This window comes from Triturus cristatus, chromosome 3_2, assembly GCF_964204655.1.
Source record: "Triturus cristatus chromosome 3_2, aTriCri1.1, whole genome shotgun sequence".
In the NCBI taxonomy this organism is placed as follows: Eukaryota; Metazoa; Chordata; class Amphibia; order Caudata; family Salamandridae; genus Triturus; species Triturus cristatus.
In genome coordinates, this window is record NC_140584.1 from 909683311 (window position 1) to 909710195 (window position 26885).

Consider the following 26885-nt stretch of genomic DNA (forward strand, 5'->3'; position numbering starts at 1 on the left):
AACAATCATGGCTATCACACATTCTTCATCACCACCACCATCAACCTCACAAGAAATAGGCATACGAGACAAACAGTCAGCTATAAAGTGTTTACCGCCTTGAATGTACTTAACTGTCATGTGAAATTCTTGTAACTTGGAAAGAAGTCTTACAAGGCGCAAAGAACCCTTGCCAAGACCATTTCCACTCAATAAATACACTAAGGGTTTGTGATCAGTAAATAAGTCAAAAGCTGTGCCCCAAATGTATGTCTTGAATTTGTCCACAGCCCATACGCAAGCAAGAGCCTCCCGTTCAATGGTACTATAGTTAACTTCAGCCGGAGTAAGGGTGCGTGAGGCGAAAGCTACAGTATTTTTACAACCATCTACCATTTGTTTGAAAACAGCTCCAATTCCCTTAATGATGGCATTAACCATAATGAAAGATTTTCCTTTACAATTAAAGGACTGAAGTGCAGGAGCATTCGAAACTAAGGGTTTCATTTCATAAAAAACTTTCTTAGTTTAGGTTGAACCTGTAACGCAAGCTTGGAATGAATTGTGCATAATATTCACACGGCCCTAAAAAGGACCTTAAAGTATCTTTATCTGAAGGAGGTGGAGCTGCTCTAATAGCATTGACATTGCAGGTTTTTGGTTTAATTCCATCAGCTGAAATTGTGTGGCCTAAATACTCAACTTCTTGCACAAATATTTTGCATTTATTCTTTTTGACAGTCATGCCATGTTTACCTAAAAGTTCACACACTCTATTAAGTACAAGTAAGTGTTCTTCTTCAGTTTTAGTAAAGACCAAAATGTCATCTTGAAAAGCTTGAACATTTGGTACTTCACTAAAAACAGAATCCATCATTCTTTGAAAAACGCTTGCCGCGGAGGCAAGCCCGAAGGGAAGTCTTAAATATTTAAATGCTCCAAACTGAGTCACAAAGGAGGTGAGAGTTTGTGATACAGGAGATAAAGGAACCTGATGATAGGCCGAGTGTAGATCAATTGTGGAGAAGAATTTAGCTCCATGCATGTTAGCCATCATTTCTTGAATACGAGGGAGAGGATGACAGTCTACGATGATGTTCTGGTTAAGGGATCTCAAATCCACACAGAGCCTCAAAACCCCTGAACGTTTTCTGGTCAAAACGACCGGAGAAACCCATTCAGAGGATTCAATTGTGGAGATAACACCTTGGGAAATCAAATCATCAAGTATAGCCTTCAAACCTTCTCTTGCACTTAAAGGTACAGGACGTACTTTATGTATGATAGGAATGGCATCCTTTTTGAGTTTAATGGTATGCTCAAAGCCCTTGACATTACCAATACTATCAGAAAAAACGGTAGGGAACTTTGAAGCAAGAGATTGTAAGGCTGATTTATGGCTCTCAATAACTAATACAGGCATGTCACCAAGGACAATGGGTTCTTCCTGACCAGGACGTAAGTAAATGCCCAACCTTGCTAAGTCCATCCAGCCTTTAACTGCAACATAAACTTTGGTCATGGTTTGACGACCTAACATTTAAAGAGCAACTTCAAAGTAACCTATTAGGCTGATATCTTGCTCCCCAAAAGCCTTAGGGCAAATGTCTGCAGTTTTGAGAATGGCATCAGCGGGCCAGTGTTTATAAAATGTAATATCTGCTAAAATGGTGACTGGTGCACCTGAGTCAGCCATCACACACAAAACTTTACCATCTATTAAGGATTGACAAAAAGGACCTTTGACAGCTTTGGCCACTTCTTTGCACGGGACATCAACAGTAAGCATAACATTAGAAAATCTTTCACTGCAATCATTCACCATTTCAGAAGGTGTAGAGACAGAAATACAATTAATTTTGGGTTTGTTAAAAATGGTTGGTACACTCCTACAAACACCTTGATAGTGTCCAACTTTACAACAACGCACACAGATCTTTTTCCTAAGGCTGGGCAATTAGGATGATTGCCCAAATGGTTTTTTGACCCACATCTATAATAAACACCCCTTGTTTGGTTAAATACTTTAGGAATAGCTGCTACAATAGGTTCATCAGAAACTACACTGACAGGGGGTGAATAAAGCGCATTAGTATGTGTGGATAATTGAGAATTCATAGCCTGGGATGTTACAATTGACCTCTCTATGCTTCTAGCAATATCAATTGTTTCATTGAGAGTAGGGTTCCTACAGGTTAGTAGTCTCTCCTGTATTTTCTTGGAAAAACAGTTAAAAACAAACTGGTCCCTTATGTAAATATCAATGTTATTTTCAAATTCGCACTTGGCAGCTAGAACACGGAAAGTGGCAATGTACTCTTTGACTGTTTCTTCTAAAGCTTGCTTGCACTTTGAAAAATTGTGTCTCTCCAATAAAACACTTCTTTCATCTGTGTATTGTTTTTGCATTCTTTCCTTAGCCTCAGCATACACATTCAATGTTTGAGTTTTCTTAAGACGGCGCAGGTATCACAGGCAAGTTATCAAATAATTTCTGACCAGCCAGTCCTAAATGATTAAATAGTAAAGCTGCTTTTCAAGTAGGCGAGCAATCTACAGCATCAATAGCTGTGATGTAGTTTTCAAAGATCCCCAACCAGTCTTTCCATTTAACATCAGGTCTTCCCGTTTTTTGTAGAAAGGGAGGTGGTTGCACTGCTCCCTGACGCGAGAACATGTGGAGCCCCCTTTTTTAGTTAAAAATAAAAAAAACACACCAGAAGAAATATTAATAGAAAGGAATGTCTCACCTGGGTACTTCCACTTTAAATAACAAGAAAATGAAGTTTGCGGCAATCGGAAGACGTTATCACGCTGCGGCCATCATTTGTAATCAGCTGTGAAGAAGAACCTATGCGGCGATCAGCTGTGAAGAAATTGAAAAAAGAAAACATGGCCGCTAGCGTACTGGACGTACGTGATGAAATCAGACGTAGACGCAAGTCTGTAGATGAGCGCTGCGCTTCAGCATTCTGGAAAGGAGCGAGCGCAGTGAGATGTCACGTAGAATGCGGGAGGAATTTTGAATGATGCCGGAGGCGCGAGGCAAAATCTGAGGCCAAACTGCAGCAATGTAGAGTAAGTAAAGTTTGGACTTTCCTTCAGTAATTCGCCGGCCCGAAAGAAATGAAGTTCCGTTCAAGCAGGCAATAAATTGCAAGAAAAGATGTCGGTGGGTCGAGCGTCTTGGCTGCTCACAAGGAAGATGAAACTCTCCGTTTTTGCATTTAAAAACAAACCTTTTCTTCACCCCACTCCTGGTACCAAAATGTGGCGGCAGGAGGAAAGAATTCAGGTCGGAACAGAAGGATGAACTCAGGAAAGCTTTAGTCTTCAATCGTAGGACCCACGACCATGGACATGAATGGATGCTTCCAAGAACACAGCAAACTGCCCGAGCAGAGCTGACGTTCCTAGAACCATACAGGCGGTTCCAAAGAACATGCAACCCATATCAAAGGAACACAAACACAACTATTACAGTAATAGCATACTACACCCCTGTCACTCAAAAGCCGGACATGCAATTCACATTAGGCAGGCAGACACATAGCACACAGAAATGCCAACTTCCAAAAGTGGCATTTCTAAAATAGTTATAATAAATCTGCGGACACCATTGCCTAGCATTTATTATCACTATTCCAAAGGCACACTGACCTGACTTGCTTAAAATTGTCTGTGGGATATGGGGTAGTTTGATTCTGATATATTTTTTTGTATAAAGGGGTAGATGTCGTATGGTTTACCCTATTTTATATCCTGCATCTTTTTACAACAATTGTTTTATAACATAAGACTAAGATGAATCATGGTTTAATACTTATTTTAATTGTATCATTGTGTCTGCTACATCAATGCTACTTTGCTACGACTCAATCATTTTAACTAAAGAATTCTTTTTTAACTGCTAAATTTTAATAGATGCAATGTCTTTTATGGTTTTATAATCGAAATAAAGACTTTATGAACTGAACTATTCTAAATATACCAAACTTGACCACGCTGTACCTCTCATATTAGGAATTACCACTGAAACACTTATCATAGAATCCCCAATGCATTCCTATGGGAGGGCAGCCCCACAGTGGTGAGAAACCAAAATGGCTGTTTGTCACTACCAGGACATGTCACACACTTAAGGTACATCCCCTATCTTTTACCTACAATGCACCCTGCCCATAGGGCTAGCTAGGGCCTACCTTAGGGGTGACTGACATGTAGTAAAAGGGGGATCAAAGACATGGCACACACTTTAGGCGCCACGTCACAGCGGCAGTAACACTGCGCGCACGGGCCCTGCAATGGCAGAGGCCTAAGATAGGTTTGAAAGGCTACTTCGGTGGGTGGCGCAATCAGCGCTGTAAGCCCACCAGTAGCATTTAATTTACCAGCCCTGGGTATATGAGATACCACTCTACACGGGACTGACAGGTAAATTAAATAGACCACACAGGTGTAGACCAATCTTACCATATTTACCACAGAGAGCACACACACTTTACACTGAACTGCAGTGCTTAAGTGCCCAGAGTCCTAAGACCACCAACGCCATGTCAGAACAAAGGCTAGGAGAAAGGCAAAAAGTTTAGAGATGACCCTGCAAAAAGGGCCAAGTCAGAAACATATGTATATATACATATACATATGTAGGTATGAGTTCCTTTTAAAATACTTTGAAATTACTGGTTTCCAAACGAAATAAGCTGGCTGCAGAAGGCCATTGTCAATGAGACATTAGTTGTGTAGCTTATAGAGTCAATGTGTCTAAGAGTTGTCTGTAGGTACTATCGGAATTGTTGTATTAAACAGTTAGGAAGCTTGGATTTGTTAGCTGGCAGGGTTACCATTGTGAAGTTGTAAATATGACGTATGTTAGCATGGCACCTCCTCTTCTGTGCCCACTCTGCAAATTGAAGAGACTCTTTCTAAGCGGACTTTACACATCAATGCTGCTTTGTCTAATGCGTTGTTACTTCCTCATTCCGAGTTTAGCGCCATGGAATGGGGGATAACTCAGTAACACAGCATGTTTTCACACACTGCAGATAAACAAATCTAACATTTGGGCACTAATTCTTGTGCAAACTACCAGTTGTGCCTGCATGGGAATAAACAAGGCAAGCAGCGACCAGCCACCTTGTCTAAAGAACAAGTGATGCCACACAAATATAGACATCCTCGAGAGATGCAGCACTAGTACCTGTGCAACCTGGGGGGATTGAGAGCCCTGGGCAGAAATTGACATTTACAGCTCTGAGGGGACGAATACTGCCAGCAGGGCATAACACGGAAATACATACACAATACCACAACAACCAACAAACAAGATCACTAACAAAACAGGAAGAATCCAAACGAACATTAAATAAATTAACGAACACTAAACGGAAACCAGGCAGCAAACAGCAGGGGAGCTGGGACAGGGAAGTAAGCGAGGAGACAAACAAGAAGCCTATACGGAAAGCAGATAACAAGAAAACTACAGCAACAGCAACCTGCAAACCAATCAGAGGATACAACACCGTCACTGACTTGCAATTAGCTGGGTCTGCTTCCTTTGCTAATATGTTACTCTCCCGCCCTTGTTCCCAGTTGACATGCAATGACCCCGAGGGAACCAATCCCGTGAAAGCCTCCCATCCCGCCACCCCCCCCCCCCCCCGAAGTTGACATGGGCGTGGGTATCTTTTAAGCACAAGTCATCAGGATGTGGTGGGTTCAATTGAAGATTCTGTGATAGAGACAAGATCAGATCTGTATCCAAGAGAACGCGTCCTGCTAGATTGCAGCAAATATCTACTGGGACAGGATAGTCACTCAATGCACAGGAATGTGCTCTGGCACTGGTCTCAGCACATGATGGCGCTGCCAGGCTGGCTGCACACTTTGTCCTCTGCAGAGGTCTCATCCCTCCCCAGAAGAGTGATCATGATCGTGTCCCTGGGAGAGGGCTAGTAAATTTTACATTTGCAATGTCAGAGTTCTGGGATGGGTGCATGGCTTTTGTCAAGCTTAAAAGTGTCTGGTTGATTGTCCCAGCTCTATTGAACTGTAAGAGCTGGAAAAACGGCCACTACAACGCGGCCGTTTCCATGCATAACAGTAACCACGCATGCATTACAATGCATGCGTGGTTACCACGATTGCCTTTACCATGCATACCTTTACTACGAGATACATAGTAAAGGCATGTGTGTTCCATCGATGTGGAGGCAATCAGCGTTGTACCGTCGTTAGAGGAAACGGAAAGAAACTTCCGCTTCCTCTTTACGACGTGCGACACAGATCGGAAGAGCTTCCAGAGGAGAGGAAGTAGCGAGGTAAGGGGGAATTTAGTTTAAGGAATTAATGAGGGGGACGTGTAGCGAAGGGGTAAATTTAAGGGTTTGTGGGTGGGGGAGTCGCACAGGGAAACATTTTTAATGTTGAGGGGAGGGGAATTAATTAGAAGAAAAAGGGGCGGGAGGGTTGCATAGGGGTATTATTAAAAAAAAAAAAAGAACATTTACCACGAAAATGCCTTCACGAATATGCGTGGTAAATGCATTTTCGTGGTAAATGTTATTCGTGGTAAAGGCATGCGTTGCAACGGAATGCGTAGTAATGACATACAACCGTAAGAGCTGAATATACCTTGCAATTGAATGCCAATCTTATGGTCAATCAGATCAAGATAAGTTAGTGTTAGCTAAGCCTGACAAAACTACCCCCCTTTCCAAGCATACCGTTGGCAACAATTCAGACGTATCTGGTCAACGTGTGATTGGTTCTGCCCAAGTCCAACTAGGCCTTTCGGGGCTAGTCACTGCCTCCCAGAGTTGCTATTTAAAGCCCAGAACAAAGGCATCGGCTAGAAGCTGACCTCAATATATGGTGCAAGCAGACTCTGCCAGTGAAAATATAATGTGGAGGACTCAGATTATGAGAGATTTACAAGTAGAAACCACCAGAATTGGAATAACTAGCTAGCTCTGCCACCACTCAATCTTCAACTGCGCCCTGAGCACCCATCCCATGTCAGGATGGAGGCTGCGTCTTCCTGCAGGGAAATCCGCCATGCAGTCCAGATGTGCTGCTTCCTTACTGTGCGTGGTTCCAGTCTCAAATGAAACCGCTGCTGCAGTCCCTTATCAGTGGAGATACCACTGAGAGTGCCAGCCAAATGTGGCAGCAGGAGTATGTAACAGGGTCACACACAAGAGACTAAAGCAGATGTGTGGATGGCAAGAACAGACTTGCCTGAATGATCACTTTATTTAGATACAAACTCTTGAACTGAACTACTTTGAGTGGGTGAAGACCTACGGAACTGCACCTGTGCTTCATTTGTGCCCATGCCAAGACGCTGAGGGCTATTCACACTACCCCCAATCCCTAGGATGAGGCGAGGTTGCCCTGGAGGGTGGGTCACTTTACTACCCATCGCAAATTTGTATCTCAGTCCCATTCAGTTATTTTGCATTATCTTTAACTATGATATTAAAAAACATAAGGGAAGCACTGGGCTCGACAATGTAATTACTGTGTTTGTTAGTTGACTGTTGAGGTCTCAGCTTTTGCCCCCACACTACCTCCATGAGAATACTTTGACTGTTTGCCCTTTCCACCATGAGAGTCAAGTGCAGAAAGGGTTTTACGTGGCCTAATTTGCAAAGTCATAGTAGGATGGACTTAAGGACATCAGTGGCTAATAACCTCAACAACCGTGGTTGGGGCTCAGTAGCTTCTGTCTACCCTGTGCGCCCATGAATGGGGTCTGACATACACACAAACTCTCTCCCTACTGAGACAGGTTCTCTAGACATGTGAACAGTGAACCAGGAATAAAGGCTTTCACATGGGTAAAGCAAGAGAAAGTACGTAGGTCCCAAAAGAGGGAGTGAGTTGGTAGTCCAGATCTTTGTATTGCCATTCTTTATCGCCTTGCATCACCAAGGATCATTTCCTAACACTCAAATGTTGCCCCTGAGTCTGCTGAATCCAGTAGAGTTGTCACAGTGCAGTTTGGTCACCCAGAAGGTAAGTTACCACTCCATAAGGGATTCCCCTGTGACCACGATACAAGGCGACTAGTAGTCCAGTGGTGACTGGACTTCTGGCAGACTCAAGAGGACTTTGAGGGATGTCAACCCTTGTGGCAAGGCCCGTCTCACTGAACACATGGACCGAGGAGTAGCTGCAGGAGGAACCCCATTGACCACATCACATCCACAGCATCCTTGAGCATCTTCACCATCCTGTATCTGCTGCATCAGGACCACTTCCATGGGAGTGTATGACAAGGAGATAAAAGTTCCTTGGACTGGTTGAAGAGTGCTTTTTCCCTTGAGGTAACTGTTTCTGAGGGCCTTTTTGGTCCCCCTGAGAAGTCTACCTGTCAGAGTTGGTCACCCAAAGTAACTGTATGCATACCGCAATACAACTAGCCAACTGTTTTCATAAAAACGTTTCTACGTGTCAAATTCGTTGAACTTACCAATGCTTGTTAACAGTTAAGCAAAAGTTGTAATTTACTTTACCTTCTAAATTCTGTTTCTCCAGAGCTATATGTTGGATCTTTTTACTTTTCATGCCTAAAAAAATATAAAAATCTGCTTTGTTTTTATAAATTTTTGTCGTATTTCTTGAGTGTCTCAGTTATTGCTTCTTCGGTTGTTTTGGTGCTGCTTTAATGCTTTACACCACTGCTCAGAGCCACAGCTACCTAGGGTTGAGCTACGGGTTTAACAAAGGAAACCCACTGGTCCTAAAGGGGCTGGTAGGTGTATTACACGGTGAGGTCGCATAACCACATCACATAGTATACCCCATTTCCTCACAGGACACTTCTCATAAAGATAAACACTGTAACATCCAACCCAAGACACAGACCAGAATCCACTACGGGCATACTCTCAAGGAGCTATCGCCGAGTTAACGGCACTTTATCGCAGCCAAAGTCGAGATACATTTATCACCCCATTCACAAGCTGGTGCTAACAGCCCATAGCACCAGTTTACCTGCGATAGCAGCCGCAAAAAACATCGCCACAGATGACCCCGGCAACTATCGCTAATGAGATGCAGAGTAGGCGTTCCCGTGCTAAAAGCTGCAACAACACCACTTCACAACATTCTCAACGACCAGTCAGCGAAAAGACCACGAAACATGCAACAAGGCGCGTTAGCAGCAGAAAAATAAGACCTGCTCTGACCTGGTGTAAAGTCAGATGGCAGCCTGCACCATAAAAGGGAGCCCAGCCCAGAGCCACACCTGAAGAACAACAGAGGCCATGGAGCCACTGAACATGCGTGCCGGACAACCAAGAGGGCCACAACACCCACCCCCAGAACCCCCTCCCCGACACCCCTCCCGGCCAAAGACATGCCACATCAACTACACGGAATCATGTACCAAATAATCCGCCTGATGTCGCACAATCTCATCTGGTGACATGCATGTGTCGTCACAAAAATGAGCATCACACATTCACCTTCCAAGCAACAAATGAAAATGTATTAAAATAAACAGAACAGAAATGAAGACACATGGCGGCTCCCCTCGGGACAATCCGTAGGTCACAGCCTGCAAGACAAAAATCATGATGAGAAGGTGTGTCCTGCCAAGGGACAGAGAGAGCGAAGGAGAGAGAGAGGGAGAGAGATATAGACGGACAGAGAGGGGGAGAGAGAGAGAGAGAAAAGAAGAGAGGGACAGGGAGAGAGAGTGCCGACACTGCGCAGCTAGGCCACACTGCTCATCTGCTGCCACCGGTGTGTCTCCAACCACGTGCCGGTATGTAGTGCAGTTCACCAGGTCCCACATCTGAGACAGACCCGTCATCTGAAACAGAGTACAGATACATGAATGGCACAGTACATACAATTGCACAAGACATCATTGCCTGTCCGCCCTGCGCACACAGACAGATGCACACCAGCCCCTCCCGCTGCCCAGCGGTGCATGACCTCCCCTGCGCACCCAGGCAGATGCACCCCAGCCCCTCCTGCCGCCCAGCGGTGCATGCTCGCTCCTGCGCACCCAGGCCTCACTGCTCACCTTCCGCCACCGGTGTGTAGAAAAGAGGGCCCACCACGTGCCGCTGCAAGCCACAAGCCCGGGGCCTGCGGACATGGCACCCTCCACATCATGCAGCCCTGCTCCGCAGGCCACCAGGTCTCACTTTTGATGCTGGGTCTTGATTTCGCCATGGCAGAGGACATACCAATGCACAGGGCATCATCGCAGGCTGCACACCTGCCAAGCCCTTGAGGTGCCACTAACTCTGTGACCCGCGAGGCCATGCCACGTGGCGGTAGGCCCCCGCTGTCCGCTGGCTCAGGCCTACACTGCGGTCCTGCAGGGCACACGAAACTTGAGCTATCCGGACCACCGGGACGGAGCATCATCGCGAGCTGCACACCCGCTCAGCACTTACGGTGCCCCTACCTCAGTGCACCGAATGTCACCGTCCCGTGGCGGTGTGCCTGTGCTGGCCGCAGCGTATCCGGTGCCACCAAGTCTGTGCCCCGCAAGTCATGGACCCTCTATGATTGAGAATCATGGTGCAGACGCCATCATGTCACCTCCGGGCCTGCGGAATGTGTTGTCGCAGGCCCCTGGGCCCCCATGCCTACATGCACACCACATGGATACGCCCGAGAGAGGTTGGAAATGGCGTCGAGCACGTGTGCCCGGCCCTTTTTATTGGCAGGGTCACATGTGCTGTGACTCGTGTGCTGGATGGGTGTGGTGTGGGTGTAAACCAGCCCTGAGGGAGTGGCTGTGGCATGCTGACAACTAGACCTGTGAGCTGCAGATCCCTACAGGGCAGACCTGGGACATGTAGCATTGTCGTCCCCCCCTGTAAGCGTAAGCAGAGTGAGCTGGCCTGGCGTATGCCAGTCCAGAGTAAGGGTTTGAACAATGACCCCAGGGCTCTGGGCGTTGTTTCGTACGGGGCTGGACAAGTAAGTAACAAATGCGTTGCCACCCTCACAACATTCGGCAATGTGTCACCCTGGACGTAAGAGGAATTCACTGACCCTACATTCGTCCATACTACCACACTTGAAAGACCATAGACACGACACATTTGTGTGATTCGGAATGTTTAATGCACATTCAGTGGAGTGTTGCATCTGGAGCAGTACAGGGCCATGCAAAGCCCACTTTACAAGGTTGGCCCGTGGAGGAGCAGCCAGATGCCTTCAGGGAATGACAAGTCCAAAGGAAGAGGAAGAGTTCAGTCCACAATCTGTTAGCTGTGTCATTGGCCATCAAACAGAAAATGGCAGTCCATTGCGAGGTACAAGGTGAGTGTTGCAGAGTGCATCAGGGGACAATGGAAGGTGATGATGCAGAGGGCAGAACCAAGCTGAAACCGGCCATATGGCGGAGATGAATGCTACAGTTTTCTCCGTACCAGTAAGGCGGTTTCATCTGCATCTTCGTCCTCTGCTGTCTCATGTGCCACACGTGTGGGTGGTGCTGGCCTTTCTCCAGCACTGTGTGGCAGTGACACCTCAGGGGCCGGAGGTGGAATGTCTGCCGCACTGTGTGGCACTGACACTTCAGGGGGCGCAGATGTGGATGTAGTGGTAGCAGCAGCACGCAAATGCCATGAGGATTGTTTTGAGGACATTTTGGAACCCAGCTACCTCTCGCTGGAGTGCAGCCGTGGCAGCCGCTCTTTCCACATTGGCCCGCTCCATGTTCCCCGTGAGCCCCCGCATGAGTCCCAATTCCCGGGCGAGGTCGCTGGAGCCACTCTGACTAAACAGTCGTTCTTGTCTCAGAGTCAGGACTCTGCGATGTCAGCCATGGTTCGTTGGAGGGCATGGAGAAGACTGTAGCTGTCCATTAGGGACTGTGAGTGGTTCCTGATGGGACTTAGACACCCACGTATGGCATCTAGTTTGTCTGCCATGCGGTCGAAGCCCACCCGCACCTGTTCAGCCAGCTGCTCCTGGCATCCTAACACACGGCTTTGGAAGGCCATATGTTTTAGTGGGGGTCCTGGGAGGCAGCCGTGGTGGTGGGTGCTGCCTGGTGTGTGGTCTGTGCAGGGACTGTGGTGTCCCCATTGCATCTGGGCTGCCCTGCTCCTGGAGGTGAGCTGCAGAGACTGTCAATGAACGGAGTCGAAGCTGTGTTGGTCCTCTTCGTCATCAGAGAAGAGAGGTTCGGGCTGCTCTGCAGGAGGTGTTGATTGTCCCTCTGCAATGTGAAGGGGAGATGCAGTTTGACAATGTGTTCACGTGTGTTGTCGGATTGTACATGTTCACATACAGACTGCATGACTGAACATCGTGGCTGTTTTGAAGGGGCTGCCTATTTTCTGCGGGACAGTGGACATTTCGAGAACATCACGGATGTGTGTTTGAACTTGTACATTGTCTACTCACATTTTCCTGTAATGCCACTTGTGATTGGCCAGTGCCTACACCCAGTAGGCACCAGTTGTGTACTGTGTTCTGTTGTGGACATGTTGTGGTTTGTGCCACTTTGTTGTCAGTGTTGATGTGCTCTGCATGTTATGTGTATGTGCTGCATTGGGGGGGGTAGCCCCTGCTGCTCTGTTTTGCTGCCCCTTATCCCTTTCATGCAGTGTGCCTTTGACTTCTGTGCTTGTACAGTGCTGACATGTAGCATACTTGGGTACATTGTTCTCTTGGTGGGAGTTGAGGTCTGGGGCATGGTTTATCCGCAGATGTGCTCAGCTCAATTGTGCATGTGTGCCATTGTGCCCATCTCCCCCGTCCCCCCAGTCCCTGGTCGTTACTCACCCTGGTGCTGTTGTGTCTGGTCATGTTGAGCAGTGTCCGGTCCCCCGACTCCAGCCACCGCCTTCCCACTGATGACTGTGGACACCATTTCCTCCATGTTGTCCAGCTCCTTTTGTGGCGCAGGACTCCCACCTCCAGTCTGCATAGCTGCCTTCCGGTTGTTGGCGAGTTTCAGCTTGGTTTTGTGCTTGACGTCATTCCAGCGCCTCTTGACCTCTTCCATTGTCCTCTTCAGCACTCCAACTGCATTCACCTTGTCCACGATGGACTGCCATAGTCCATTTTTTGTTGCCAATGACACAGTGGAGGTGACGAACAGTTGTTGATGGTGTTCGACCACCTCCGTTATCAGGATCCTGTTTTCCTGCGGACTGAAGCGCTTCTTCCTACTCTTCTTCTCCTTGCCCATCCCTGACCCCGAGTTCCCAGGCAGGGCCTACGGGGGGCTTGTGGGGTTCTGGTTCTCCTCCGTACTTGCTCCGGCAACATCCATTGTGCTTGGCTGTTGTTTGGCATTTGTTTGCCAGTTTTGTTTTCTACTTTTATGGTGATTTTTCCCGCCTGACGTGTGTGAATTGCAGGCCTGTAGCTGGTTTTTGCATCGCGATTGGCCTCATTGCAGTTTTGTTGTGTTCGCGTTTCGCATTTTTGTGGTGTGGTGTTGATTTTAACGCGGTCAGTTGATGCGTTATCTGGGGAATATCCCATGTTGCTGCCGTGTTGAGAATGCTTCGTTAACACGGCGTAGCTTTCCCACGATAGACTGCAATGTTGGAAGTTGCGTTAGGTTACTTTTGCGATGGTTACCACACGTTCTTGAGAATATCCCCCTACATTTTACCAACACCGATTTGAAGTGTGAGAGGGGATGACACTGGTTGCACAGGAGCCACCATCACTAAAGTCAAAATGTAGAAATACTTTTAAAAAAATCTTTTTAGTGGGGACGAGCCGTTTTCGCATAATCATCTTTCATGCAGCTGACTCACCAAAGCTATTCAGTGCTGATAACAGGAGACTTTCCTCCACTCAGTGATACTAACAATATTACCATCACTGGGCATTAAGCGCAGTATTTATTGCAAAGAATTAAATGGACAATCTAGCAGCTTCAGCCTGAGGTGCACACACATTTGAAAATCGGGTAAAAATGTCCATGTCCGGTTTTCCACTTTGAGTACATTTCAAGCCTAATGCAAATACCACTCACTCTCAAATTTTACATGTTCACTTTCCTTCTGGTCCAACGTGGAGGAATATGTGCATACTAAACAGTACAGTATGGGATAATCACATGTGCAGAAACAGACACAAAGGCACATGCTATTCCTCTTTTTAAAACCACAAATTATATATTTCTCATAAACTGACCCATTACCATGCGCCAACAGTATTTCAATAGACACATATGGATCCAATATTACTCTTGCACACAAAATGAGGCTGGCGTTGTTACATCTGGTGCTAGCCTAATCCTTCTGATAATGCCAAAATTATATAAATAAAATACTTATATCGGCTTTCAGTCAACCTTATTCATTTAATGGCCTGTTGTGTCATTCACTTTTTTATTCCACCCACAATAGTATACAGCATGGTGCAGTGGTTCAGCCCACTTCAGTCATTGGTTAATTTCACTGTTAGTGACAGCTTTCTGCTCTCTCAGAAGGACCACATCCTCACACAAAGTATTTACATTCAGTTCAAGATCGTAGTTTCAATCAGTTCAAGAAACTGTTATGGTAATTATTAGAAATAGGGTCTCTAGTTGGCATGGATATGCACCCTGTCGAAGTAGGGACCACCACTCTAGTCCGGGTAAGCTGAATACACACTAAAAGATACCCTGTGCTCACCCGCTGGTAGCGTGACACAGAGCAGTCAGGCTTACCCAAAGAGGCAATGTGTAAAGTATTTGTGCAACACACTACACCAGGATAGAAAAATAGACAGTAATCTTATCAATAAATCAAGACCAAAACGACAAAAACCCAATAAGTAGAAGTTGAGTTATGAATTTTCAAAGAATAAAAGTATTTCTAGCGCTTACCGGGGAAAAGTCAATAGTTCAAAACGACCGCAATGAAGCGCAGGCCGGGGACAAGGGCCACACAGGCGCAGTTACCAGAGTACCTTGATCCTGGTCAAAACAGCGAAAATGTGGGATGCAGACGAGCAATGTGACGATGTCAAGGCCGTAGTCGAGATGATGCGTCGGTTTTTGTCACGCAGTGGTGGTGATACGTTGGATCCGCTGAGCGAAGCGCCAGTACAGAGTGTGGCAGTTCCAAAGACAATGCACCATGTTAATCCATGTTGAAGGGGCGATGCGTCAAATTTCACCATGCAGTGACGCCGATGCGTTGGTTTCGAAGCAGAGGTTCTGGATGCAATGCAGCGGTTCCGAGCGTGATGCGCCGATTTTACTCCCGCAACAGGGTCGATGCACCCGTTCTGCTACACGCAGACTGCAGATGTATTGATTTCTGTGGTGCAAGTATGTGGGTCCACTTGCAGTGAACTAGGCACGGGAGCTGGTGTAGAGACTTTGATAGCTCTGAGTTTCAAGCAACAGGAGGCAAGCTAATAAATCTTTGGAGATCACTTTGGTTGCAAGACAGAGTCCAGCTCTCCTCAGCAGGTTGAGAGAGCAGCAGGCAGCAGGGCAGCACTGCAGAAAAGCAATCCATCCAGATCAGCAGTCCAGCAGAGTGTTAGTCCTTGATGCAGCACAGCAGTACTTCTGACAGGTCCAGAGGTGTCTGATTTGGTGGGGTCAGAGGTGCAGTACCTATATCCAGTTGTGCCTTTTAAGTAGGGGTGACTTCAAATAAGGACTTTAAAGTGCATAGAAGCACCTTCGTCCCAGCCCTGGCTCCAGACTGTCAGTAGGGGGTAATCAGCCATTTGTGTAAGGGCAGAGTACTGTCTAGTCAGGCTTAAGTGTCAGCACCTCCCTCCCTTCCTGCCCAGGAAGAGCCATCAGAATGGAGCTGAGTAGCCAGACACACCTAACCTTCCTGTGTTTGTGGCTTTCTAGAGGGAATGCACAAAGTGTAGCTGTCACCCTCCCCAGATGTGTATTGGAAAGCAGAGAAATGTCCAGTTTCTAAAAGTGGCATTTCTAAAACAGTAAATGTTAAATCCAAGTTTATCAGTAAAGAAGCTTAAAAGTGTATTAAGGAATTTCCAATATTAACCTATGCCAGGAGTAGACCTCACAGTAGTGACAAACGAATTTGAATGTTTGTCAGAACCAGGACATGCACAACTTAAAAGTAGATGTCCTACCTTTTACTTACACAGCACCCTGCCCTATGGGCTACCTAGGGCCTGCCTTTGGGGTGACTTATGTGTAATAAAAGGGGAGTTTAAGGCTTGGCAAAGGGTTTTAAATAGAATGTTGAAGTGGCAGTAAACTGTACACCCAGGACCTGCTGTGGCAGACCTGAGGCAGGTTTGAAAGTCAACTTGTGTGGGCACAACAAATTAAAGATGTATGCAGAGTGCTATCCGCAACTCATTTTTAACTTTTTTCTACTAATGAGGAAGAAGTATCTCCTCCCTTCTCGGAGATCCATAGGGAGTGGTTAAGATGTGTGCCACACATGATAGAGGTTTTTAGGTTACTCAAACACACAACTTTCATTTGCACTTGCTTGAGTATCGGTTCCGTTCCCTAAATAGGAAAGGTGCCGATGATAAAAGAGTGAGCAAGCTGGCGAGAAACTGCCAATCGCTCTTTGATGGCTGCTTACAGGAGGCACTTCCTATATATACACTTTTTTCTTACATGTAGTATTCACCGTGAGGCATGGGACCTGGCTTTTTAGTAAATACACACAATGAGGTGGTTCATAGCTTTGTACTATAACCTTTTTCCCCGGTTCAAATTTAACAAGACAAGGGGAACCCCTGAAAGAGCCTATTGGATGTGTGACGTATAACAAGGGCTTTTTGCTGTATTGCTACTTGTGTAGGTGGCACAATCAGTGCTGCAAGCCCACTAGTAGCATTTAATTTACAGGCCCAGGGTATATGATATACCGCTTTATAGAGGACTTATAAATAAAATACATTTGCCAACTGCGTATACACCAATGTTACTATTATTAGGGGAGAAGCCCATGCACTTAAAAAAAAAAATACTTTATTTTTTCAATTTTCCACACCATGAACAGAGCAGCCATAATCAGAACATTTCAATACATTGTCCTTCAACTTATACCAAATATACATCCAAGTCCTGTAAATACTTTGCAATTGAAGCACATGCACTTTAGCACTGGTCAGCAGTGGTAGCACTGGCAAAAATGGGAGGTAAACAGGCAAACTGTTTGGGGGAAGGCTAACCCAAGGATGACAGGTCTAACTAACAGCATTGTGTTCTTTTTGAGGCGAAAATATATTTTTGCTTTTAGCCAATGTGTTTATTTTACATTGGCAAGGACCCAGTAGCCCCCAACAATACAAATTTACCAAAAACGCATTGACAAAACCTAAAGGCTGGCAACCAACACCAGACCTCTTAGAGTGGCAATTATTTGTAAACTGTGGTGTATTGGAATTTGGGCTCCAGAAAATGCTTTCTGTTTGCATTGTGGGGATCCCAGCTGCAAGCTCCATGAATGCTTTATTGCGCCCCTCTAAAGGCCAACATACACATATCTTTGTCACTTAAAGAAGAGGTTGTATGTAAGTGTGTAACACCTTGAGAACACATCAGGGGCTGCCGAAGGGAGCCCGGCTGCAGGCCGCAGGCGCCATTGGTTGAACGTCTTGCTTCATATTTGGAGCATCAGCGGAGTTTGTTTTGAGGGTCTGGGGTCACCTGCAGGACAGAGCAGCCCAGACTGTTTTTCTGTTACAGGAGCCTGTTTGCTTTGGCTGCCGCAGACAACCTTTTTCTTTCTTCCCCTCTTCGGCGGTTCTTTGCATACTTACTGCTCTATGGTGACACGGCTGATCACTTAATTGGGATTTTCTAACTACTGCAGAATCTATTCAGAAACCACAGAATTGTGGAAACTTCCAGTGCACGAATTATGCATGAATCCAAGCTCTGCTCTCAATTACACTGCGCCATGCCTCGGATATTTCTGGCTAAAACTAAATAGGGCACAAAGGTAAAGCTTATTACGAGGAAAATGGAATACTGCTGGAAATATGCAGAGCTGAAATTTTTATATGACCACTCATGTTACCATAAAACGATGCTCTCATAGGCAAGGTATTGTAACCTCTTTTTCCATCCACAATTTCACTTTGACCGGCTAGCATGACTTTACCCCGCCCCAGCCCCTTCCAGCCTGTCTTGTTTTATCAGTGCTCCCCCAATCCTGAGATCAGGACACGGGCCACAGAATTCAGGAGAGTCAATATAGTATTTTGCTTTCACCATTTAGATCAAGTGGTGGTTTGGGGTGCTTGAGATTACCACCGTTGCAGTAACTGGAAGCCTCGCCATTAGAGGTGTGCAGGGCCAGCTGGAAGCAGATGCCCCTTTTTCACACCCCATCACCTTCTATCCTTCTTTTGGAAGTTATGTGTGCAGGAAGGAGATGACTGTAGATGCCTCTTTTTGCGGTTGAAACAGCACTGAGGAGCATTTGCTCCGTTTCGTTGGAAGAAGCATCCAGTAAAAAGAAATGAGGGAGTCCTTCCCCTTGATGTAATCTCGCTCCAGCTCATCAGAAATGGCTCCTGGCACAATTAACCATCCACTCTGCCAATCTTGGGTTTTCTCCGATATCTAAGGAGGAAAACCATCATGATTATTAGTGGTCGCAATTGAATAATCCTTGGGAGTAATATGAGAATTCAGGATTAGCACAGGAGCTGACTGTCTCTTCACATTTTCCTTGGATTCCAAGAGTGATAAATTAAGCTGAGTTTGCTAAATATGTTGTTGGAGTGGAAAACATTTGGGCTGTGGTTCAGCAGACACGCTAAAGAAAGCTACTTTTCTTCTCAACCTTTTTTAGGTCTGGCACTAGTCAAGACCTTTTTATTTTACTAAATTTATCTTTATAATATACTTACATATTGGTGTTTTCAGCCAGCTCTCTTCTTCCATTGGTTTGTTATTGTGTCATTCACATTTTGCTTCCACCTACTACAGCATGCAGCACAGGGCAGTGGGTCAGCCTACTTCAGCCACTGGCTAACTTCACTGTGAGTGACTGCATTTTGCTCTTTCACAAGGAGCACAACCAGGTAGGAAAGTGAAGTATTATGTAGTGAGGCTGGTTAGGCTTCACTATATAATACTCTCACAATGCCCCAAAGATGGTCCTTGGATTCACAATAACAAATCCTTAGCTCAGTCCTAATATTGCGACAAACAGCAGGAAGATGTGTTGAGCATTTCAGAGTACCAACCTGTACGATAAGTAATTGACATGACTCAAAAGAAATTTGACACCAATTTATAAAAATAAAGCAGATTTTTATATAAATTTAGACACCAAACGACGTCAATCAGTAAAGTACAACCAGAGTTATGGATTTTAAAAGCAAAAATAAAGCAGGTCGAATCAGCCCTACAAGATCAACGGTAAAATGCCCGAGTGTCAATTGGTCATTTGCAGGTAGACAGTTGTGTGGAATCTACTGGTGGTTAAGGTGATGCGGGTCGCAGAACCAAGCTGCGACAGTCAGATTGATTTTACCTAGCTCGAGAGGCCCAGGTGCAGAGTTGTCCTGGCTGTCCTTTGTGCTGGAGAGAGTGCTGCAGGGGAGCTGGCTTTACAGCTTAGATGGTGCTGGTGGGGAAACGGGGCCACTGTTGTGGTCGGTTGAAGGTACTGCGGAGTTCCCTCTTGTTACAGCGTCGAGTAAAGGGGAGTTGGTTACCAGACTGGCCACCAACAAGCCTTGGTGGCAATAAGGTCAACAAGATGTTATTTTGAGATCCGGAGGTACGGGGGGAAACGGTAGCTGCCTGAAAGTTGCTGGAGGTTAGGACTACATTTCCCAAAATGCGCTGGACCATCTACTTTTGGGCGATTCCTTCAAGGGCCTAATGGCAACCGATTCTTTGGTTCCGATACATTGTTTTTACCTGTGGACTGCAGAGGACTTGTGACACTAGTCCAAGGGAGTCTGGTGTTGCCTTTGGCACTCAAAGGGGTCCCTATGTCTGGGTGAACTGGTCTTCGGTCCGGAACGAGTCACAATTGTGCAGTATCAGAATTGTTACCCAAGGTGCTTGTTTTGTGTAGGTCCTGTTGTCGCAGACTGAGGTTCTGGTGCCTGAGGGGCCCCTTATATCCTAGATTTAGGGGCTTTAAGGGTGTGGGTGTAAGTGCCCAATGGGTTACTAGCCTCAGAGGGTAATCCGCCCCTGATGTGAACACATCCGTGGTTGTATGTCACCTTTTCTACCCAGAACCCTCCATTCTGCCACTTTTTAAAATGGCACAAACCTTCCTTAGCTGAACAGACCACATAGCCCACCCCTAGAGGCGGGGCTAGCCTTCTGGGGGTGTACAACTCTTGACTTCATAATTTTCGATCCTGTCTAGGTACCAATTTGCCTGCGGGCAGGGGAACTACTGTTTCCTCCTTTGGGAGGTAGCCTGGATGCATAGCAGAGGCGGTGTAAGCTTTGAAGTTCACTGCCTTGAGTTGCCACTTCAAGAGCCATCCTGTCAGGGAGGGAGGTGTTACCTCCTTCCCTTCCAGGCCATTGTTTCTGACTACTGGGAGAGTTCACACCTCCTGGCAGGGGGTTGGATTCCTGTCTTGGCGGCAGCAGGTGCAGGCTGCCGCCCAGAGCACAGGAAAGACCGGTCAACCAGGTGCGCAACCTCTAAGGTTGCCACCTGGGTGCACGCCACATGGACTCTGACATGAGAATCGTGTCAGTGGTGATGAGGCAAGTTGTTTGGTACCAAACATGACATATTTCAGCTGTACCATAATGAAGTTGGCAGCCTCAAGGTTGCCCGGGTGCCAGCCTTTGTTATCCTATGGACCGCTGATCACTTATAGTAGCCCTTAATGAAAAAGGATACTATCAGGACATATAAGCTTGCACTTATATGTCCTTAACTTTAATACAATGCATCTTGCGTCCTGGGCTCAGGAAGCCTTCCTAAGGGGTGACTGGCATATATTTAAAATAGTGCTTTGGCCTTGCCACACATGGTGAGGGCAAAGTCGAGTTTGAGCAGTTTGCACTGCTCTGGCAGTCTGCAGTGGCAGGACTGCTGTCATCTGTTTGATTGCGTAACTCAGGTCCTGGTTACCCCTTTAACTCCCATGCCCTGGATAGCACTAGTACCATTTACAAGGGACATATAAGGGGGTTAAAGTCCTTGCCAATTGGGGTTACCCGTTCACATGTATCAGTTCTAGAAAGAGAGCACTAGTACTGTGGGAGTGGTTAGCATGACCCAGTGCACTTCTAGAGTCATAACAATCCGCATTAGAGCAAAAAGTGGGGGGGAGTGACCATACAAAGTGGGCACTTTCCTACAATCCACACTCAAGGTAGTTCCCTTCAGTGGCAGTGTTTTTGTTTTTACTTTATTACGTTGGTGTTGCCCTGCTTTCTTTCTGTCTTTCTATCCATCTGTCCTCCTTTGTTCTATCCTCTTTCTTAACTTCTGGCTCCCTTTTTTAGGTCTTGCCTAGCAACGTAGCGCATGCGCTGCTCGCCTTGGCGAGATCAACTGTTGTCGGTTTGTCGGCGGAAGGGGGACAGGTGATGTGCACGCGTATGGCTCATGTGCACGTGTACGGAACAACGTGCTTTTGCTTGTTTGTTTCACGTCTTGGGAGCTGTTTATACAAGACAAGAGGGTTGGCTGTCACTCAGCCCGAGGGCTGTGCAGTCAATCTTGCATGCTCCTTCTACATTCCTTTCTGGAGATAAGGTCTGTGTGGCAATGCAAATACACCCAATTAATTCAGGCGCTTCCACAGTGGCTGAACCAGCCTGCTCTTTGAACAGGGCGCATTAGACTGAAAATATCTGGACTGCATTCCACACGCAAGCCCAAGTGGCCACTGCATCTTCAGAATTGGTTATTAGATCATCTTCTAAAGGTGCGATTCTGTCCAAGACTGTTGCTCACCAGACAATACCAATTCGCCAGTTCGCCATATTTATCCAGCAAACCTGCTCTGATGTACAATAACACAAGCATTCATACGGGGCTCTCGTGAAAGGCTGCGCTCCCCCCAGGAGCGCCCACATGTCTCAAATCCATCCCGTGCCCAGGAAAGGTGCTTGCTTTGGCTGCATTGCTAAGGGATGACTGGTAAAACTGTAAATATCTGACTCTGGGTTAAGACACTTATGGCCGAATTGTGCAGAGCGTGTACCTGCATGCATTAAGGGCTCTTTCCGCTCCGCATAAACATTTGTTACTAAAGGCGTTATTCCAAAAATTGATTATGGTTACTGCTTGTTCCTGTTAATGTAAAATGGAGGTGTATGGACTGCTTCTATATATATATTTTTGTTTGCAGAATGAATAAAAACCTTTGCTTTGCAATCTGATAAAAACAAGGAAGTTAAAAGAGATTGGCAATGAGTTGGGTACATCATACACCATTACAATACGAAAGAAGAATGATTAAAAGAGGTTTAAAATCATCATAGTAAGATAAAGAAAACAAGCATTTGCAATGCAGTAGTCTGAACCAGCCTGCTCTTTGAACAGGGCGCATTAGACTGAAAATATCTGGACTGCATTCCACACGGAAGCCCAGGTGGCCACTGCATCTTCAGAATTGGTTCTTAGATCATCTTCTAAAGGTGCGATCCTGTCCAAGACTGTTCCTCACCGGACAATACCAATTCGCCAGTTCGCCATATTTATCCAGCAAACCTGCTCTGATGTACAATAACACAAGCATTCATACGGGGCTCTCGTGGAAGGCTGTGCTTCCTCCAGGAGCGCCCACATGTCTCAAATCCATCAGTGTGCCCAGAAAAGGTGCTTGCTTTTGCTGCATTGCTAAGGGATGACTGGTAAAACTGTAAATATCTGACTTTGAGTTAAGACACTTATGGCCGAATCGTGCAGAACGTGTACCTGCATGCATTAAGTACTATTTCCGCTCTGCATAAACATTTTTTACTAAAGGCGTTATTCCAAAAATTGATTTTGGTTACTGCTTGTTCCTGTTAATGTAAAATGGAGGTGTATGGACTGCTTCTATATATATACTTTTGTTTGCAAAATGAATAAAAACCATTGCAATCAGATAAAAACAAAGATGTAAAAAGAGATTGGCAATGCGTTGGGTACAACATACACCATTACAATACGAAAGAAGAATTATTAAAAGAGGCTTAAAATCATCATAGTAAGCTAAAGAAAACAAGCATTTGCAATGCAATAGGTCTCGCATTTACGCGAGTATAAGCTATTGGCATTATAAATGACAATGCCTTTTATTTACATTTTATAAACCAAAACATAAATAAAAGTTATTGTGATTTACAATGCCACTAGCTAAAACTCACGTAAAAGCGAGACCTATTGCATTGCAAATGCTTGTTGTTCTCTCTTTCCTTCTTTCTTTATTTCCTTCTTTCCTTTCATCTTTCTTTCTTCCTTTCATTCTTCCTTTCTTTCTTTTCTTCCACCTTCTTTCCTTCTACTTTATTCCTTCTTTGCTTGTTTCCTTTCCTTCCTTCTTTGTATTCCTCCTTTTTTCTTTCTTCTTTTTTCCTTTTTCCTTCCTGTCCTACGTTCTTTGCTTCATTCTTTTCTTCTTTCTTTCCCTCTTTCTTGCCCCCTCTTTCTTTCTTTCTTTCTTGCCTTCTTACTTCTTTCTGTCTTGCCTTCCTCTCTCTTTCTTTCATAATGTCTTTCATATTATCCTTCTCACCCTCTTTCCCAAAGGCAAGAGACTGACAGTCAATGCCAGACTGATTGCTTATTTGAGTCTGTATTAGCCAAGAGCTCTTTTATTTTACTAGAATAATGTGTATAACATAGTTACCGATAGGGATTTTCAGCCAGACTTCATTTATTTGTCTGTGGTTGTGTCATTCAGATTTTTCTTCCACACACTCCAGCATGAATGAAGGCAATTGCCTGAATTCATTCTTCTGAGTTACGTCTTGCTGCCCTTTCACAAAGAGCACATCAACACACAAAGGGGTTTCTTTCACTTCCAGGGAGTACTGTTACAATGTGTGCTTTTTTGAGACGAAAACAATATCTTTGCCTTTAGCCAATGTTTTTGTCTAGATTGATGAGGGCCCAGCAGCTTCCCGAACAATAAAGTCTGCAAAAACCATGACACAACAAAACAAGAATTGCCAAAAGGCTGGCGGTCAACGTCAGACCTATTGGCTTTGGCAATGGTTGTTTTAATATGTAGCATCTTATAAGAGCGTTTGTATAGTTAGATGTTCTTTTCAGGGTTGCACTATGCTGGTAATGTGCATCCAATAGGTGTATTGGTGGTATTCACAATTCCTTGAAACCACTGGCAAACAGCAAGATAATATACCAGTCAGAAGTAGACCAGTGACAAAGAGAATGGGAAAAGAGAGAGAGAGAGAGAAACCGAGGCTCTGGATATCTTGACTATGCTAAAGTCAACCTGCATTGCAGAGGTGTTGGTCTCTACAAAAAGAATAACTCTTTTAATTTTTTAGCAATTACGTTAAAGTACAATAATTCTACCAGGACATATGATATACCTTGTGACAATCTCTGGGTAACCCACTCTTTATGGTCGATGAATAGTCCATAACCTCTAAGTGCTGAAAGATAGAATGAATATTTGTAACAGATGAATGAGATAATCTGCACTGTAAAAAAAGTTCCTATATACATAACTAACTTCAGTTAATAACAAATCAAGCCTAAGGCCTGAATGATTCCCGATCTACATAGTTCATCATCTGATCACCTATAAGATAATGAATATGTATTAATAATTTCTCTCTCATTCATGACAGTACACATTCACTTCTCTTCCAATGGCAATATCTTTAAAAAAATACATGACTCAAGTAATATAAACATAGGCCCTCAATTATGAGAACTGACACAACGCTGCGGTAAGGCAGTGATGTGTCATAAAAACTCGTTCTGCAGAACAACAGTTTCAAACGCCCTGGGTGCTCTTTATTTACGGTACAGCGCACCATGGGATAAGGTCCCAAATTGCTTTAAAAAAAATGAAACATCCATGGTAAGGCTTCCACTGAGAAAAGTGATGCATGTGCAGCCAAAGTGACACTAGGCTGCTTTGCTTACGTGCCACAAATCACCTTAGAGTGCGTCACGGGTCAAAAATCCCTCAAAAAGTGACACATTTGAAAACAATTTATTCCCTATACCTCAAAAGGAGATATGGAGCAGGCAGCAGTGGTCAAGGCAACAACCCTAACATCAGCCAGGATGTCCAGACAGAACCTCAACGGAAGAGGATGAGTAATTTCAGTAAGGAGGAGAATAAAATTCTAATAACAGAGGCGACAAAGCATGAACGTCAAACTCTTTATCACCTCCAAAATGCCAACACAGAAGAAAGATGCCATTTGGCAGTCCCTAGTGGAGAGGATGAACAGCATAAGGTAAACTAAAAGGACAGTGCCAGAGTACAGGAAGAGCTGGCATGATTATAAGCGTAGGACCAAGGAGAAACTGGCCAACAACCTGAAGACAGCCATGCGGACCAGAGGAGGAGGACCTGAGGACCAGGTGGAGCTGGACCCCTTGGAGGAGCAGGTGGCATGAGTCATCCCAGCAGAGTTGGTGGCAGTGCTGGCTTTCAGGACCAACAAGACCTACAGGGTAAGTGGCAACAAAGGACAATAGGCCCAAAAATGTGATGCTGTGCAGCGCAGCAACCTACGTTACTGCGCTGCACAGCGCTGAGTGCAAGGGAAAGCGTTGGAATTTTTCACATGTCCAGTCATATATCATATAAATGTAAGTCATACTGCCCAGTTACATGTTGTATGGCCCAGTCCACCAGGCCACATTCATGCCAACTAATAACGATGACTTACCAGTACAAGGCGCAAGGGTGAATGCATAAGTGGCAGGCACCAGTGTGTGTCCCAGCACAGCCGGAATGGGGACTGTGGGGTCACAAAACCAGCCTTACTATACATGCAGCATCTCTTACACACATACAGCTATAGCAGGTGTCTATCTATGTAGACCTGTGCATCAATTCACACCAAGAGGACCAACAAAATTGCCTAAAGAGTGGTGAAGAGTCTTTAAGTGACTCAATTGTGAGATAGATTGACTCTTGCCCGTAGGCCTCTCACTAAGTAACACATATCTACAAACACTGCAGAAATTGCTACCTCATGTACTCAACTCAACTTACTCCATGCTAGCAATTCATATGTTTAAAATGACGAAGTAGTGAAAGTATTCAACAAGCTTGTATACATAACAAACTCGTCTAACTACACCTATCTAGTCTAAACTCACTATACGTAATAACATATTACACTATACTTACTAATTTAAAACTACCTACACCTACCTAACTAAAATTAACTCTATCCTTACACTATCCCAACTTATCCTAAACTATATTAACTATCAAACACAGAGGACAGCTTAAACATCTAACACCCACTCGCCTTAATACACATACATCAGCACAACACAGAAGAAGACCACATCCTAAGTATACACTGCCGATACATAAAAAGCTAAACAGATATGTATTTTTTTCTTATTTTAAACACACACTAAAAATCAAACCCCCCACCCACTACAAAAATATACCCAATTCTTAACACACCTAAAAACTAAAAGCTAAAAAAATATTTAACTACTTTACATTAACCTACACTATATCTAGCCTAAAACCTATTCTATACTATGCTTAAATTACTATCCCTAATAAAAATACTTGTAAACAACTGGGGGAAGGGAAAAGCCCAAGGGAGAGTCATATCTGTGCACTGATGCGCTCCATTGCCTCCTGCAACGTGAGCATGATGGCCCAGAGATTTGAAAGTTCACTCTCAATGGCTGCCATCCTCAGTTTGAGCCCCTGTAAGTCCTTTAGCGCATGTGCCTTAAATATTGAGCCTACTGCAGGGGGTGTATTCATTGCCTGTGTTGCTTGCACTGACTGGGCAGAGGATGGTCCTGGAAAGGCCTGTGGTACTCTGGTCAGTTGTT